The sequence below is a fragment of the Halyomorpha halys genome, unplaced genomic scaffold (genome assembly GCF_000696795.3).
Source record: "Halyomorpha halys isolate HHAL.00 unplaced genomic scaffold, Hhal_1.1 Scaffold1049.1, whole genome shotgun sequence".
Classification (NCBI taxonomy): Eukaryota; Metazoa; Arthropoda; class Insecta; order Hemiptera; family Pentatomidae; genus Halyomorpha; species Halyomorpha halys.
The window spans coordinates 18,056-37,206 of NW_027106174.1; the positions used below are offsets into that span (position 1 = coordinate 18,056).

Here is a 19,151-nt window from a genome sequence, read left to right on the forward strand (position 1 = left end):
GATAATATTATATTGCTGAGTTTTGGTTGATTGTTGGCATCCATCAGGTAAATGTTGAGGCTCTGCATCTATTAGAATATTGCGTATATTTATTTATTTTGACTTCATAGCTACCGAAGATAAAGAAACTTTACATCCAAGCCAGAAATAAAAAAAAATATGTACTCAAAAATTGGTTCTGTGTCAGTATGTTGTCAAATTTCTATCGGGCACAGTCTTTTGAATGGTTAATCTAATTTTGATAATTTTTTTAGGGGTTGCGAGGGTAGATTGTAAGTTTAGGGATTTTGGGGGTAGTGCGGCGGTTAGAATCTCGTCTACTACTTTCATTTACACGTGCGTATACGTATTTTCCTCTCCACACCAGCGTGAAAAATGCGTTTCATTGTTAATTGTAGTAGAAATGAAGTTTATTATTTCTATTATCAGATTGGCCAGATGGGCCTTACATTTTTTTTTTTAACAGTTGATAGTGGGATGTATAGTCTTGTTCAAAAGGAACTCCTAATTATGTCCAATGCTTTAGCTATTGAAAAAATATAAATAATAAATGTCAATTATAAAGAAAGAAAGTGAAAACAAAAAATAAACCAAATGATATTTATAGAATAATAAAATAAATAATTGACTTATACCAAAAAATAATTTGAGATTATAAAATAAAACAATAAACAAAATAATAATAATATCTCTATCATTTAAAAAGGTATTTAGTGATCACAGTGTAATATTTTATTTTGTAATTGAATAATACAAGTAGATTGTAAAAAATTGAGCCTAACTCATGAAGAATGCATTTTAAGTGGCAAAGACGGAATATAAAAATTCAGTGCAATTTAAAGTAAAGAGTGATTACAAAATGTTAAAATGCTGGGATAAATACTTTAATTTTTTTCTCGGCTTACACTACAATCTGAACTACATTCTACATGTAAATTAAAGTTATACAATTTGAGCAACGAGTAGTAAAATTTATTTTAATAATTTATTTATTATTATTAACAACTGTAATAAATATGTATAAAACTGTAAATTTTCTATAACTTATAACATGACATGATACAAATATATGGAGAATCTACCTATTGATAGAACTCCAATAACATTTCTAGAGGAGAAGATCTTGAGGCCATCTTCTTTTCAGACGCCTAGGAGGATTATTAGGCAATGAAGGAGAAGAGAGGTTAGAAAAAAGTTGGTTTGGGTGGGTGGGATTAAATTGATTTATAGTTGTTCGGACAATAAATTTGATTTATGAAGGGTAGTAGTTTTTATGATATTCACATATAAATATAAATTTACATGAATAAAAACTATTACTCCTACGAAGATAAACATTATAGCTCAATAAACTAGCTTTAATTTGAGTGCTAATAGACATCTATCTGTACGTCGAATGATTTTTGAGATATAAATTTTTCAAAATAAATTCATTAACTCTACTAGTCTTTCTGTAGATTTTTAAGAAATTTTGCTATTTAAAAACCTATACCACAAGAACTATTGGACGTGAATAGCTCTTTTAGGGCTAATAATTCAGCAAATTTACTCTTCTTCAAATGAGGTTTTTTAAGTTTTATTGCGTAGTTGCTACTTTTTAAGATACAGAGCTCCGAATGAAAAATTAGTTTTTTTTTATCATTTTGAAACAGCCGCCATTTTTTATTACCCCTATCTATACTTGGCAGACTTATCAATTTTGACTATTAATTATACATAGTTTTCATTAAAGTAATCAAAAATTGGGGTGAGATAACTGGCTTTTTTCTCCTTTTCGCCTCTTGTACTATCAATGTAGTTGGCTGTATCTTATAAACAAGGCAAAATCTACCGCGAATATGAGGAACTAATTTTGGAATGATGGCAATTGTTTTATTTTCGTACGAAAATTACAGACTTCACACGCGTGTATCAGTAAAAAAACAACTATTTTTCAAAAATTATTTGTAGAAGCGTGTTTTATGGGTTGCATATTATCGAGTTTCTTTACTAACATAAAAAATCTGAAATGTGAAAAAATAAACCGAAACTCAGAATTCGATTTTTTTAATGGTATGTATTTATTTTAATTTTATTTATTATTAAAGACATTTTTGACATTATATGTTAATTCAAAATTAGCTGTACTTTGTCCCAACGAATAGCATTCCGACCCCTAGCGTCGAAAGAGAGAAGCTGCTAGAGAACCGTTTAAATTAAATGATAAATCAGAGAGATTTATAGAACACGAGACAGTACATCAGAACCCCGCTTAATTGCAAGGCCATCTCTTACTATAAATTAAATGCACTCTCTACTCTTCTTTTTCAACAGAGAAGTAACATAATACTTATTTAAGTTTACTAAAAAAGTAAAACTTATCTGGAATTTTATTTATAACGTACCGTATAATAATTTTAAAACCTGGAAAAAAAATTCAAAAATTCTATTCTAGATATTGATTGAAAATTAACACACTTATTATAATAATAAACCTTAACTAACAACCCCAAAGGAAAATATTAAATAAGTATTTGTTGAGGCCACTTTTGATCCATTACCTCAATTAAATAAATTCCAAACTCATTTTCCTCTCTGTAATTACCTACACTTTTCCATACATTTTACACCTTGTAACTTTAAATCGTGGGCCATTAAATTTCTGAAAATGCATTACAATTTTTTTTTAAATTTATTTATTTAATGTAATTTACAACTATACAAATAATAAATACAATAAGTAAATCTGTGGAATGTTTTATTTACACATGAAAATCTTGGCAAGGAACAACCCGTTGGTGGTACTTCAAGCATTAATTTAAATTAGAAGGTCCCGTGGCCATCTTCTTTTCAAACGCCTCGGAGGATTATCAGGGATTGTTAAGGATGAGAGATTAAGAACTAATGGGTTAGGAATGAAAAGACGCATATCTGTTTTGGGCCAAATCCGCAACAAATGAGATTTTAAGGTCTTTGTGGATGAGTTTATTTGTAACGTAATAAGGAGCATCAAGGATTTTACATAGGATTTTGGATTGTAAGGATTGGATGCGGGTGGAATTTGATGGTTTGGTAGAGAGTTGAACATAAATTCCATATGTCCAAATTGGTCTGATTATCATAGTGGATAATAATTTTTTGTGTTGGGAAGTTTAGAGCGTTTGTCAAGAAGTTGTTGTAGCAATCGAAATCGATGAGCAGTTTCTTGTCGTTTCAGTCTTGTATGTGGGTTCCATGTAAGCCTCTTGTGTATTACAATAGTATAAAAATATGTAAGGAAGTTATTGTCATCAGAGGTAATTTCCACCTAATGCAATGGCAACATCTTAGTCCGAAATACGGACTACCCAGTCAACTTTAATTTATTACCAAGAAAAAATCCAAATTAAATTTCAACACAATTTATTGGAGAAGGTAGCAGCAATATGGTATGAATAAATTTTGAAGGTTGCTCTTTACATCATGGACACAGGTATCCCTGTCATATTATACCCATCACACAATTGGTGGACATACGTTTGACACCTGAAGGGCAAATGGATGTTTTAAGCCCTTCATGTTTACAAAAGTGGAAACCGACCTCCTAAGACTCTTGCTGGGCAATGGCATCCACACATGAGTGAATCCTGCGCACTTATTCCATTTCATCAGATTCAGGTAGAACTGCTCTTCTACCAATGGTGTAGTGGGGCGGCTTTCCCACTCTGGTTTTTGCACTGACTTTAATGCTAATAATCGGTGAGCACTTCGTAAACCACCTTTTAATGATCTGGGGGCATTCTGAGTTGCCCGGTGTTATTCAATTCTCAGAAGATTCTCAGCGTTCGCACACTGGAAAATTTACGACTACGCCACTACCTCCTACCCGATTTTGGCTTAGAAAATGTGGAAAGTAAATTGTGTCTTCTCAAAGTTCATCAATGGACTCTAAAAAGCAGCTCAACTGCTTTGTAGGATAACATTTTTTCATTGCTTTTAATGAATTTTTTTGTTGCCCTTCTCTCAATTTTCCTCTTTTTTAGTGGTAGAGAAGCCATTTTCACAGAAAGAAACATTAAAACAGTTAATAAACAATCAATTAATACCAAAAGAGCCCGAAACGTTATTCGGATGACTTAGTGAATAAATAAGTTAAATATAAAGGGTATAAATTCCTGAAAAGAAAAAGAATAAAGTTTTAACAAATAAATAAAGCTTTGAAGTTTAAGTTGTAGGATTTTTTTTTAATTCTTTTTTATATATTGATAGATATTACAATCTGGTGGGGAATAGGTAATAGTGATGGATGATCTCATACATGCTAAAATAAAATTAAAAAAAAAAAAAAACAACTCTTAAAATATATACAAACAGAAGAATGAACATAATCAAACTATCTGTATGAAAAATAAAATAACATAGTGATAAAATGATATAGTCTCTAGTCACATTTACACTCTAATATACAATATTTACACAATCGACTTGAGGATACCTGAGCCCACTCTGTCCCCCACGTGTGAGGGGTAGAGCAGAGCTCAAATGTTCCCAGCGCATCCCTCTCGCCGCATCACTGGTAAAGTTGTAGGATTAAAACTGATCATTTATATTTAGTAATTTTCGGATTTTTTAAAAATTTGCGCCCTTTGTTTAAGCGCGAGGTTTTACTGAAAATTTTCTAATAATAGTTTTTATTTTATATGAGGTTATGCACTAATCATAATTTTCACTTAGCATCACAAATAAGAGTTGAAATAAATTTCCCATAATGAGGAAAATATGGATGGTGAAGAACATAAATGAGTAAAAACGTATTTATCAGTGCCAAAGTTTCGGCAACAATTTCAGGTCTTCATCGAGGCTATGGAAATATCAACCATAATGAATAAAAGGAATTACAGAATAATCAGAAAATATCTACCATTATACATACGCAAATAATTTTAAAAGACGTTTAAATTCTAATTGTAAGTATTATAAGAAGATAAAGGCTGTATGAGAAAAATAATATTAAAATTAAGAAAGAGAAAAGAACAAACAATAAAATATATATGAAAATCTACCAAGTAAATATATGTACAAAATAAAAATTACATAAAATGAAATGATAAACTTATTTATTCCCCACTTTTATCTGTTGACATTATTTATGTTTATGTAATGTTTGATATATTCTTATCATTCAGTATTTCCTTTTATTCGTTATGATTTTTATTTTGTTTTCTTTTCTTAGCCTTGATGAAGGCCCTGAAATTCTGGCCGAAGCGTTGGCACTAATAAATAAGTTTTTACTTATTTGTGTTCATCGCTATTATATATATATAATCCATGATCAACTATTTACTCATCATTATAAATTCCCTTAAGGTTTGTCTCGTAATGTTCTTATATTCTACAATTTCCATATGTACTGTATCTCCTTTGTTTAGTCGAAAGAAAGAAGGAAAGATAATATTAAATAAAATAGAAAAGTCTAGCCCAGGAGTTGAGCTTTCCTTTTTGCATACTAAGGTAAGCCCGCCCCCTCCGGTAAGCCAAAAATGCGACGTACCTTTCCGACTGGGGCGGTTGAGAGGGAGTGTTTTCTCATTAACCGTGGCTGGAACTCCCTCCAGTTGGGGGATTCTCAGCATTCTGGAGGCATTGTTGCCCTTGCTTTGTCTCCGCAGCTATGTAATCCTGTCTACCTTGTGTCCTCGTCGGCAAAAATTCCCGGAATATTTGCCTTGAGGCGGCGCGCGGCTGTCACCCCATTATCTGAATAGTTTCAACTTATTATTATCTTCATCCCGAGGTAAAATTCATAATGTCCTAAGAATCTCGAAAAGTTTTCCAGCTAAGGCCAGGTATTCGGGTTGTATTTTTAAGGCTATTCCAAAGAGGTTTGCAAAGGTGATACCTTGGTGTCGACTCTTTTTAAAATAATTTTAATACAACGTTCTGGCTGTTTTGATTCTGGCAATGGCTAGATGCTCCACTCATGGAGAGTGATTACGGCCTTATCGCACTTACTCAGCCTTCACTGGCTCATTACCAGTGACGCGGTGAGAGGGCTGCGTTGGGATTTCGAAGGGCTCTACCCTAACCTTTATGCGTAGGGTTGGGGATCCTCACGTCGAGATTGTAAACATTGTATATAATTTATTTTACATTGTTTGATTATGTTCATTTTATTTATTTTTCTGTTTATATCGTATAGAGATTTTATTTATTTTTCTCTTTTTATTTTTGGTATGAATGTGTTCAATTAGCAATATTCCTATACAATTTTTCCTATAAAAAGTTTGTGGCAGATTTTCAAAATATTTATCAATTAATAAAGAAATTATTATCTATCTGGCTGTTTTGATCTCCAAAGACGATCTTCATGATATTTGCGAAGTTTCTGGTTGGTTAGGTGGATTCGATTTTTTTATTTTAACGCATCTTCACTTGTGTAGTTTAAAAAAAAAAAATGTTTTATTTATCCCGTCGACTTGGTTAAAAGTTCCTCCTTTCCTTGAAGAGGATCTTAACAAGCCCCTGCTTCACTTTTGTGACAGTACTATCCCTCCGAGTTACCATCCTGATCTATCTTTATCGGCAGTTTCAGTCACTAACATCGCCTAAACTATGCCATTTGATGTTGGGACTCTAATATCGTGTTATGGGTTTTCCTAGTACTATAATTATTAGTACAATACTGTGTGGGCTAACGGCCACATGTATACGCTAATAATACCAACCCGACATCTTACCTTGGAAGAAGGATTACAATGGAAGGATACACTTCTATTCCTTTCGTAGGCGTGGCATCCGATATATCATATTTGACAGTTGATAGTCGATCGGTCCCAATAAATGAAAAACTTGACCACCCACCATGGTTAGAATAGGTTGGTTACCTCTAGATACCCCCTCTCCCACGTACATCTGAAATAACCAGGAAGAGGGGCATATAAAAATGGATAAAAAGTTTATAGTTGCTGCCGCACCCCGTTGTCAGAAATTGCTGGCAGGGGAATTAAAAAAACATTTTTTTAATACACAAATTTCTCCATTTTATCAGAAACAATTATTTATTCGCATTAAACTTTATATTTTTCCCTTAAAATGCATTAATTTTTTATTAACTGTTCCCAGGAAACATCAATTGAAAAATTGACCAAGTTAATTAAATATTATATCCCCTCCTTAATTTTCAGAAGAGTAAATATATTTTGATATCCTTAATATTGACATTGAAGTGAGTCTGAACAGAACGGAGAAAAAGCCCCCCGATATTCACGATATCAGTTTAATGAATTTTCATTTTATATATACCAAATTATTGTAAGTAGCGTTTAGTAGAACTTCAATTGTTTACATATTTGCAATTAAATGAACGGTTTTACTGATAATTACATTAATAAGCGAAATCCCTATTAACCTCAACGTTAAGTTGCCATCAAGGGGCGTGGCCTAATACCCTGCGTGAGTTTTGCTAAGAAAAGTAGAAGAGTAGAATTATGGCACTCCTCAGCATCTAGATTGGTAATATGCTCTCGATTTTCTGGGCTCATTTCTAATTACTTTTTCCGAACTAGAAACATGGAAACGCCAGGACGATAAATCGAATGAAACCATTCATTTGTCTTCCCAGCCATATATCAAAGTTATCTGGCTGTCTAGCATAAGGCAGCGAAGATTGAAGGGAGAAGGAAAGAAGAAACTGACGGGTATCGTTATGCATAGAATCAATTAAATCAATTGATCTTGATTGGGAAATCAACAACCCTTTAAGAATAGAGCCGAAACTGGAAGATTGGACCTGCCCACTGTATCCTTTGATAATACCACATTTATTCATGCCGAACAGATCCGTTACTTTGGACTACATTTGGACAAACGACTGACAAGGAATCCTGATACAAGACTCAAATGACAGGAAACTGCTCGTCATTCCGAATATTACGACATTTACTAGACAAAAGGTATAAACTTCCAAACCATTACAAAAGACTGATCTACATGACTATAATAGGGCCTATTTGGTCATACGGAGTTATGGGGCTCCACTAAACCATCGAATCCCTCTGGTATATCATATATAATATCAATCCTCTCAGTCCAAAATCGTTCGTAAAATCCTTAATACTCCTTACTTTGTCACAAATCAAGTCATCCATCAGGTATTCAATGTTCCATGTGCTGCCAATTTGGCCAGAACCATATACCAATCCTCCCATGATAAATTTCCCAACCATCTAAGCCCACTTGTTTCTAACCTGGCTTCTTCTTCAATACTTGATAATCCTCCTAAGCGTCCGAAAAGAAGATGGCCCTTATCTTTCTAACCTTCTTATCTAGTAACGTCAAAGAAGTTGTAATAGCAAATTTACTAGTTGTATATAATTGTATACAGTTGTAAATAACAATAAGTAAATTATAAAAAAAAATTGGGAAACCTCCTGATTTGTTAATCTTTACTAAAATTAGAACTTTTTTCTCGAAATTTCTAATTTACTTTCACTTTCACGATATAAGAGTTAGTAGAAAAGGATATGAAATATACTAGAAAAAAATTATGTCGATTAATAAGGCTTTTTATACTCACTATATAAATGTCAGCTAAAAGCTAAAAATAAGTACAAAACCGTCCCTAAAAATGAATAGGACCAATATAGTGTATTTTGCCAGTGCTTTATATACAAACCCTTTCATGCAAGTCACTTAAGAGATCACTATAATCCACTATAAATTTTTATGCATTTATAGTAGAGGTAATGTGTACAGGAGGCACTGACCATATTCCACAAAACAACCTTATTATTATGTTCTACTTTTATGGTTTCCTTTTTATCCAGTGACTAAATCAGATTTACTCTACCTGGTTTTAGATGCTAAGCTTCGTAAACTGAAATTATTACTATACGGGTTATTATTTTTTTAAATTGTTATTTTCGTAAAAAGAAAAAATAAATTATTACTACGAGTATAACGTTGAAACCAAGCAGTAAACTCTCTCCTCCTTAACTATGTTCTTTTTTTTATGCCTTTTCCTTTCATAGTAGCCCTATGGGAAAGTCGTGAATTTATACATTCACACGATGGTAATAAATAGCCATATGTCTGAATTACAATAATTTTGTTATTATGGATAGTTTATTACTAGAAGTCAGATTTGGCCATTAGCTAACTAATATTTAGTTAACTAACGACAAACAAATAGCTAAACTGTTATCAGAATTAGTTCCCCTAAAAAATTGGAACTAATTTTTATTGATTGTTATAGTTATTGATTATCGTTTTAAACTAATTAAAATTATCTTTAGCTGTTAAAAAAAACCCGATAACTAATTCATTAATCCCATTAGTGGTTACACTAACATATTGGGGTCCCTTCTTAAGATTTCAGAGGAGCTAAAATTTTTATTTTATGATCGAATGCTTGAGTATCGATTTATTTTTACTTTTCGAACTTCTAATCGAGCCGTTATGTGATCGCACGCTGTATATCAGTTTATTTTAATTTTTCGGATTTCTAACATATTGAGGTCCCTATAAATATTTTCGGAGGTGCTGAAAATGAAAATGAAATCGATTTTATGATAACCTGCTCGTGTGTAGCTTTAGTATAACTAAACTCCAAACTAATCCAAATTAAAAACCATCAAAAAAACCACTAAACCATGGACCACATCATACCGTTCCAATCGCAGGGAGGAGGTAGCTATTGCCAGATTAAGAACAGGTCATACGAGTTTAACTCATAGATATCTGATCAGTAAGCAGCCACCTCCAAAATGTCAATACTGCAACAGTATACTTACGATCAGTCATATATTTGAAAAATTCCATTTTTATTCTGCGAACTTGAGTAGATTGGGAGTAGGACCGAGTGTATCGGATGCTCTGAATGATGACCAGAAGAACGTGGAAATGGTCTTAGTTTTCTTAAAAAGGAATGGCCTTTTGAATAAGATTTAAACCAGAAAATCTGTTATACATAATAAAAAAATACCAACAGAAGTAATTATTTAATTTTTTTTTCTCGAAATTATTAAAGTGAAATAGAATTATAGAAATAAAATATAAAGCACGAAACATGGGCGTTGATGACCTCAGGGTTTTACGCCCTTAAGCCCCAGACAACAACAACAACTAAACTCCAAAAGTTGAAATAAAACGATTCGCAACAGCACAATTTAAAAATCGATTTTATTTTAATTTTCCACACCTCTGAAAACATATGTAGGAACATATGTACAAAATAACAATTGTATTCACAGAATCAAAACAATTTAAATTTAAAATAATAATAATAAAGAAATATATAAATAGAAGATATTACTATCATGATTTGTATAAACGAAAGTATGAATCTACATCAAAAGTATAGTCAAATAAAACTAATCCCATAATAAAAATAAAATAATTTAAATTTAATTAACAATAAAATAATAACACTTTCGCACCTATATACAATTTGAAATCATTTAACGTCCGATTTTTTTTAACTAAGGCTTATTTCACAACTACAGAAAATGTGAAATAACTAATACTAATTTTAACTTAACAGAAATTATCGTTTTTGAGAAATATTTATACATCCCAGTTTAATCATAAAGATAGAAATTGTCAAATTCGAATTTTTTGTTGAAATTATAAGTACTGGTATGAATTATAACATTTAAATATACGATTAAAACTTTCCTTTATTGTCATATTGTCATGTCATTCATTAAATTAATTCCCGGATTTTTTTTTTTTTTTTTTAAATAATTCTTTTCCCCTTATTATGTATATTACCATTTATTGTTCACCTAATTTAAATACTTTTTACTATGTTTACTTTACAATTATTTTGGTTATTGTGGCATAACTGCCGTCCCCACTCCTCCCAATACCAACTGTCACTTTGTTTTTGACTGCCGTCAAAACAGGTATGCATTCTGTCTCATTTGATTTGTATTTTTTTTTTCTTTTTTCATCTCTTTATTTGTACTATCGTTAATATTTCTTCTCTTATCTATCTGTTACTATTACCCTTTTCATTTACTATTTACAACCTTTAATTTTTCTTATTATATCTTACTTTTTTTACATTTTATACCCCTGTTATTTTACACTTATGTTTTTCTTTTTTTTTTTTCCCTTTTTGTAACTATAGTGTTTGTATCTTTTTTAGCCCTGACGAAGCCCTGCAACATGGGGCGAAACGTTGGCTCAATAAAATAGTATATTTATCTACTATTTGAGTTTTTTTTTACCGCACCCGGACCATATTCCATTCATAAATTAATTCCCATTTAAATTACTTACGTTAAATATTTTTCAATGTGAAATAACAATTCTAAAAACCAATTCAAGTTCCATTAATTCCATGACGTAGCCTAAGGCTATAGCCAGACTATACCACCTTAGCTAGACTGATATCAACACCTTATAATGCCACCAGGCAATCAAAGGGAGAATACTTAGTATATAATATATAATACATTTCATGTATATGTATGAATTACTAATCCTATTTAAATGAAGGGTAAGAAACAAAAAAAAAAGAAAATGTAAAAACCAAACGTTATGCGATGACATCTCAATGATATCATCAGTTCTAAATTTAAAAGCCATGAAATGTATGATAAATGCATGGGAGAGGGAGTTGAAATTAAAGTATGCTTAGGGGGCAATTTCAGATTTTTAACGTTGACTTAAGTCAAAGGAAAAAAAAAAGTTTCTTCAGAAGTTGGTCAGCTCTTTATCAGTGATTTATAGCAGTTGTTCCAGGTAGGTGGGGCGAGAGAGATCAAGTTTAGAACTGGAAGAGGTTTTTATCCATAAATACTTTTTATGCTTGTTCCCATGAAAACTCAGCGTAAGCGAATCATTATGCCCCTATTGATAACTAAAAAAAAATCTTATAAACTTATCACAGCCCAATACTTTTTTCCATGTAAAATAATATCTTATATTATTCATTTACCCGTATGAATAGTCTGAGAGAAGATAATCCAACAGGCGGTACAGTTTTGCATGTATTTATATTCCTAAACATAATATATATATTTGCACTGTTGCAATATAATTTTTATCCTATATTTTAAATAAATAAATTTTATTGAATTTTAGTCTCACAACACTTTTTATTTCTTTATAAGTCCGACGTTTCGGCCAATTCGGCCATATTTAAGTACAATCTTAATACAAATTTAAATCCGCACTATTTAAAAAATCAACTATATGCAGGCTATGATGCCATAGATACTGTTCTGAAAAATTATAATAGAGAAGGTTGACTGGGATAAAAAGATTTAATTTTTGTCCTGGGCAGAATAGCCTGCATAAAGTTGATTTTTAAATGGTGTGATTCTACAATTTTAGTTTGGCCGAATTGGCCAAAACTTATAAAGAAATAAGCAGTGTTGTGAGACTAAAATTGGATAAAATTTATTTATTTAAACAATAATAACCAGTCTCAATAAATTGTAAACAATATAAATTAAGATCAGGCTTCGCTTTCATCAATGAATAAAAATGTTTTTCAAATATTAAGATATATTATTTTTTGTTGTACCAATTTCACTCCGTAATGCCGTAAACTATAGTACACCCTTTTTTATCATGAATTCCAAGGATATGAATGATGTCCCACTAACACCTGTTCTTTTCACTCTATGAGATTCTCGAAGGTTTCAAGACGTAAAAAAAGTTTATTTCTGAATTTTTTTCAATAATTTTACCTGAAGAAAATGTTGTTAATGGTATTTCTCGGTGTAAAAAGCCCTTTTTAAAAATTCTTTTTGCAGAATGAATTATCTACGGCAATTAAGAAAACAATAATAGGGTATATGAAACATATTTTCTTTGTTAAAAAAACGTTTTATGAATAAATAACAATTTTAGGAATAAATTTTGGAGAATATTACCCAAATTAATTGTTATTCCCTGGTTTGAATTGAGTGGACTGTATTTGAATTAAAGTTATGTATGGTGAACAAACTGAAAATATAACCTCTATTGTTGTATTGCTTGTAAACTAAATAATTATGAGTGATTAAGCCAATGGGTTGTACAAAAGGTGTTGTTTGTTTATAATTTTGATTATTGATTTAATTAAATTGTATTACATAAGAGGGAGAAATACTTTATTTATCTATGCTGCCTAAATACATTAGGTTGCTATCTCACACAGCATACTTATCAATCCGTAATCGGACATATTTACACTACATATTCATGGTATAATCATAAAAAAAGAGATACAATAAATAAGATATAATAAACAATTTTTTTTCCCCCTACAGTTTCCTTTTACAATAAATTTCGGTCTGTACAACAAATACAAATGTTTCAATTCATTCCTATTTTTCTTTCTCATTTCTGCTCCTCCAATTTCACCCTATCATAATTATTCAATTCACCCGATCAACAAATTCGCTCTCCGGAATTCACCCTCCTAGATCCTCTTCAGTGACCCGCTAAACAAATTCAATATTTGACGGTAATGTGAGATCAGACCATCATTCGAGTCACAGGAGTAGATCAGTTTACCTGATTAAATTATAGTTTACTTGAGAGTTTGAAGTTGCATATACATGTTCTCTTCTCTTATGCTTCCTCTCATCCTTTCTCCGTCCCTCCGCCTGAGTGTGGTAAAGAACTATTCACTCATAATGAATTATTGATCTCAGCCAAAAAGGCAGTTTGATCTTGAGGCAGTTCACTCTTCTGTTCCAGGACCCAAGATGGCTACACTAGTCTAATGCTTCATATAGCTGCCATTAGATGGCAATACTTGAATTCTTATTCAAAGATGTTTGAGGAATAATAAAATGATGTGAGACCTATCCGAGAAACATCGCACAGGAGATGTCAAAGTCCATAGGAACAAATTCACTCAGTTTTTTTCTTTGCCTTACTTGAACAGGTTCTTCTTGAATGTTGAAGTTTCATTTTGTCGGTATAATTTCTGTATCATCCTAAGGCATGAAGTATTTCTTAACGCTACAGTCTGGTAGACAGAGTGAAAACAGTAAATTTGAGTAAAAAACGTATCTGATTCTTACAATCCAAACTCCTTCGTATAATCCTCAATGCTCCTTACTTTGTCACAAATAAAACTATCTTTAAAGCCGTTAATTTTCTATATGTAACTGATCTACTCAAAATCCGATATCAATCCTCCCATAACATCTAAACCTACTTGTTTCTCACCTTACTTCCTCTTCCATTCTAGACTATTGTCTCCGAGTTGCCTGAAAAGCAGATGGCCCGGAGATCTTTTTCTCAAGGTACGCTGTTGGAGTTCTATCAATCGGTATATTGATCTATAATCTATAATCTAACATAAAATTTACCAGATGTATTCTTAGTTCAATAAAGTATTAAATGTAAATAAATAAATTAAAAAAAGTAATTTATTAACTTTGTAAATTTTTAAACGCAGTATAAATGACCCAAGTGGTCGAAACACCTAAAATAAAATAATAAAACAAATTTGCTAAGAGAATTCATTCCTAATACAGTTCTTCTTTTTCTTACTTTCTTCCTCAACTTTTTTCGAAGAAACAAAAACTGCTAAGTTAATTTTTGTTTAATTATATTTATATAAAAATGTATGTCCTCAAGATATATTAAAGGGTTGAATTGGGTCATTCTATGGTGTCTCTGAAAATGAGGGACAAAAAGATAAAAACTTAAATTTTAAAATATGGGCTTCAACTTCTTTAAAGATTTCTAATCATACGAAGAGGCCCAGTTACTCGGAGGTGTATACTTCGAGTTTCATTGCTGGTATCCATCCGACTCAACAGCTCCCCCGAGGAGATGGTGGCACTAAAAAGAATATCTTTTTTGTCGGCTAACTCCGCCTTAGGGAGACATTTCTCGATCACGGGTTAGAAGTCCAATATAGGACTACTTTTGTTCAACAATTTATTGCTATTGTAATATTAAACAACAATAACTCGCAATTTTTTTTTTTTATATTTAGTTAATAAAATTTTATTTTCATGGTTCACCTAAATATTTGTTCTTTAAATTCTCCTTATTCTGTTTTTTTTTTAGGTATTTATATTTATTTATACTAGTGGAGAGTCCTCCTCTTAAAAAGATTTAATCAACATCTCTCCCTCCCTTTCTCTTTCTCTCTATCTCTTCCTATTAGAATCTGATAACAAGAAATAGATTTAACTGTTATAGGACAACTTTTGTTATAAAAATAAGGGACTACTTTTGTTTAACAATTCATTGCTATTGTAATATAAAACAACGATAGCAGTCTATTTATTTTTTGAATTTATTAATACAATTTTCATTTCATCGTTCACCAAAATATTTATTCTCCGAATTTTATTTTAATTTTCTTTCTTTCTTTCTTTTTTTTTAGAATTTTAATCACCATCTCTCCTTTCGTATTACAATCTGATAATAAAAAATAGATCAAATTCGTAAATGGGTACTAAAAAGTATATTCTAACAAATAAAACAATAGAAGTGTAATTAAAATTCAACGAATTTTGACATTTATAAAACAAATAAGCAAGCAGTGAGGTGCAAAAATAACGATACACCGTTTTGTGAGATGAATCAATCAATTTTTATTTTCATTAAACATTCCTCTGGTAATATTTATACTAATTTGACAAGCACTTCAGTTGTTCTTTAAAATAGATAATGATAAAGTTTTATTTTTTTCCGCCCGTTATCGATTGTAACTTTTCATAATCGAGGATATAAAGTAAAAACAACGGTTTATTTAAAATAATTTTAGCAAGTAACAATTGTTTAGAATATGATAATCATTTTTGAAATTAGCAATTATAGAAATAATTTATTTCAAAATCAAAAAAAATTCCGATTTAAGTCATGATTTTCATATCGGTTATTTGTACTAATCAAGTCTGTTCGTTTTATGTACAATTTTTTTGTCAACAGTTTTTAGAGACTGTTGTTTTTAGTCAATGAACAGTTCATTAATCTTTGGGATATAAAGCAGAAACGACTACTACTTCAGAAAAGTACTTCATTCCTAAGACAATTCCATATGTTTGAATGTTTGAAAATTAACAATACTCTAAAAAAATAAAACACTTCCATAGTTATAAACAAGCAAACCTTACAATAATTTCAAAAATTGTATAGGCTTGGATGAGGGAACGTATATATTAGGCACACCTGTACATGAGTATGTTTGTATTAAAAGCCTGTAGAGGTGAAAAATTAAAGAAAAAATATTTATACATAGCCCCACTTTAAGACTGAAAAGACAGGAAATTAGAAATTTACTAGACCAACGGTCTAACCTTCAAACTAATTTTAAAAAAAAATCATTTATATAGACTATAATATGGCCTATCTGGACTTAAGGAGTTGAGATTTGGAGCTCTACTAAACCTTCGAATTCCTCTCGTATCCAATCCTTACAATCCAAAATCCTCAATGCTCCTTACTTTTTCACAAATAAAATCATCCATAAAGACCTTTATGTTCTATATGTAACCAATCTAGATATCAATCCTTTCATTATAAACTCACTAACCACCCAAACCCACTTGTTTCTAAGTTTGCTTTCTCTTCCATTCCAGATAATCCTCTGAAGCACCTGAAATAAAAACGGCTTTTAGACTTTCTAATATAGAAACGTTATTTTAGACTGCTACTTATAGCAGTAGAGGTAGTTCCCTCGAATACAATCCTAACAATCCAAAATCCTTAATACTCCTTACTTAGTCACAAATCAAGTCATCCATCAGGACACCTCCTAATTTATTAGGAATTGATCGTAAAATAGCATAAGCGAAAAGAAAATATCATTCTGGTGGAATATGGATTGGGGTGACTAGTGGATTGGCTGGAATAAAATTTCCAGGATCTCCTAATTTTCGTGGTTCTAATAAAATCAATAGTGAGAATATTAATAAGGTAATTATTATTCCTATTAAATCTTTTTTGGAGAAGTAAGGGTGGAATGGTGATTTGTCTTAATGGTGATTAAAAATATATTTTTAATAATAATCATAATAATAATAAAATTTTTAATTTATTCTGAGACTGATCGCTTTAGAATAATATTTGAGGTGTCAGAATTATGATTTAGAGCCTTAGAATAAAATAAAAAATGTTCAGAATTAAAATGAAATTATAGCCCATCATAAGTATGATTATGATTATGAATTTGTTAAGATAAAAAATAAACAATAATAATTAACAGAATATATCTTAAAAATATAGAACACATAAAATGAAACTATATATCATATTATTAATACTCAAGTTCTAATAAAAAAGGGAAAAAATTATAATAATCAAATACAAGTTAACTAAAAATAATAAAACAAAAATCAAAGTTATCAAATACATAATAATAAATAAATAAACCTAAAGGTAATGAAACAAAAAATGAAATAAAATAAATCTTCTAACAGATAATAAATCTTAAGGATATAAATGAAATGAAAAAAGAACTTTATTCTGGGACATATGTCCCCTAAGAATAATTACATGGTTCATATAGTGAGATTTTTATCTGGCCAGCGTTTACAAATTTTCAGATAGTAGAATGAAATTACATTGGTATATTGGCTTTACTACTGTTTATAATGTTAATCAATACCTGTCTATTCATTTGATAATTTGATAATATTTGATAATTGTATATAAATTAAATAAATTATAATACTAGTATCCTTAGCTTAATAAATATTTTAAAAAATCCAATAATATTTATGTTAAATATTATTTCTCTCTCCATCTATTTAAATCTCATTTGAAACTTCTAATTGTTATTCTTCTGGAATTTGGTGGATAGAAGGTGGTAGAAAATACGGGATTTAAAGATTGGAAGGGTATTAGAATGAATGAAGGAGGAAATAGAATTCCATAGGCAAGAGGAAGATCCAATAGTACAGTTGTAAATATAAATAAATTTCTTAAAATAATAAAAAATAACCAAACCAATGTGTGGTGTAGAATGTATGAAAAATGAAAGCATTACTAAGAGCTAGTATGTTATATAGTATGTATATTAATATTTCATTTTTAGCTTTTATTTTTTCTAGGGTTTTGAAAGCAAATTTACTGCACAATTGATTGCTTAGTGCGAGTTATTATTTAAGACCCTTTCCGGGTTTATGAGATGACACTTGAAACAAGTGGAAATATAAGATGGAGAGAAAAGAAAATTTAAAGTGACACTTAAAAAACCTCTCGAGCCAGGCTTAATGGTGAATTGAAATGGACGGCGGTTTTAAAAAGGGGCTCAATATCCAAGTATGAAAGTGCCATTAGGGTCTAAGTAGATAGAGTTCTTGTTACAGTTGGCTTTCGAAAGCGCAGGGTCCCGGTGAAATATTTATTAGCTGAGGACGAGATGCCTCTCAGGCCACTAAACCGATGGCGGTCATTAGCAAAGAGTAGTACAAGTACTTCAGCTCCCTTTTTATTTATTTATTGCCATCTAGTTTGCATTAAAATATTCCTGTACATCTGTAATATTGAGACTAGGAAATTTTTCTTGAAGGGAAAGAAACATCTGGTTCGATTTTGCACATCACAAAACTTTCACTTACCTGAATTTGAAAAAAACTTGGATTTGTCAAATTGGAAGAAGATAGTTAAATCTATGAAGTAGATTGTTGGAAGGTAGTGTGGGTGGTGATCGATAAAAGTACAATTTTTTTTATAATTTATTTTTTGCCCAGATGGGCTTTACATTTTTGCAAGGTCTTACTTTTTTTTTTTAAACAATTCCTAATGGGGGATATAGTCAAAATACACTCCTAAATACATTCAATGCTTAGCCGTTGAACATTTATGAATAATAAATATCAATTATAAAGAAATAATACATTAATGAAATATTGATAGCTCTGTAACTAAAGAAAGACAATGAAAAAAAAAAAAAAAAAAGATGATAATTAACTTCCACCAAAAAATAATTTTTGACCATAAAAGAAAACAGTAAAAAAATTAATAACAATACCTCTGTCATGTAAAAAGGTATTTAGTGATCACCGTATATATTTTTTTTTTACATGTATAGTTGAATAATACAAATGGGTCGTAAAAAATTGAGTCTAACTGATGCACGCATTTCCAGGAGCAAAGACTGAATAAAAAAAATCAGTGTAATTTAGAGGAAAGAGTGATTACGAAAATTGTTGTTGTTGATTGTTGCTTAAAGGCGTAAAACCCTCTGGTCATCAACGCCTATGGCATGATAAAAGTAAAAA

The 19,151-nt window shown here is 30.7% G+C and overlaps 1 protein-coding gene across 1 annotated transcript in view; it reads left to right on the top strand.

The window, feature by feature from the left end:
* Positions 1-19,151, top strand: part of LOC106688073 (acetylcholine receptor subunit beta-like 2) — a gene marked incomplete at its 5' end in the record, with an annotated part of 44,899 nt that overhangs the window by 16,560 nt on the left and 9,188 nt on the right.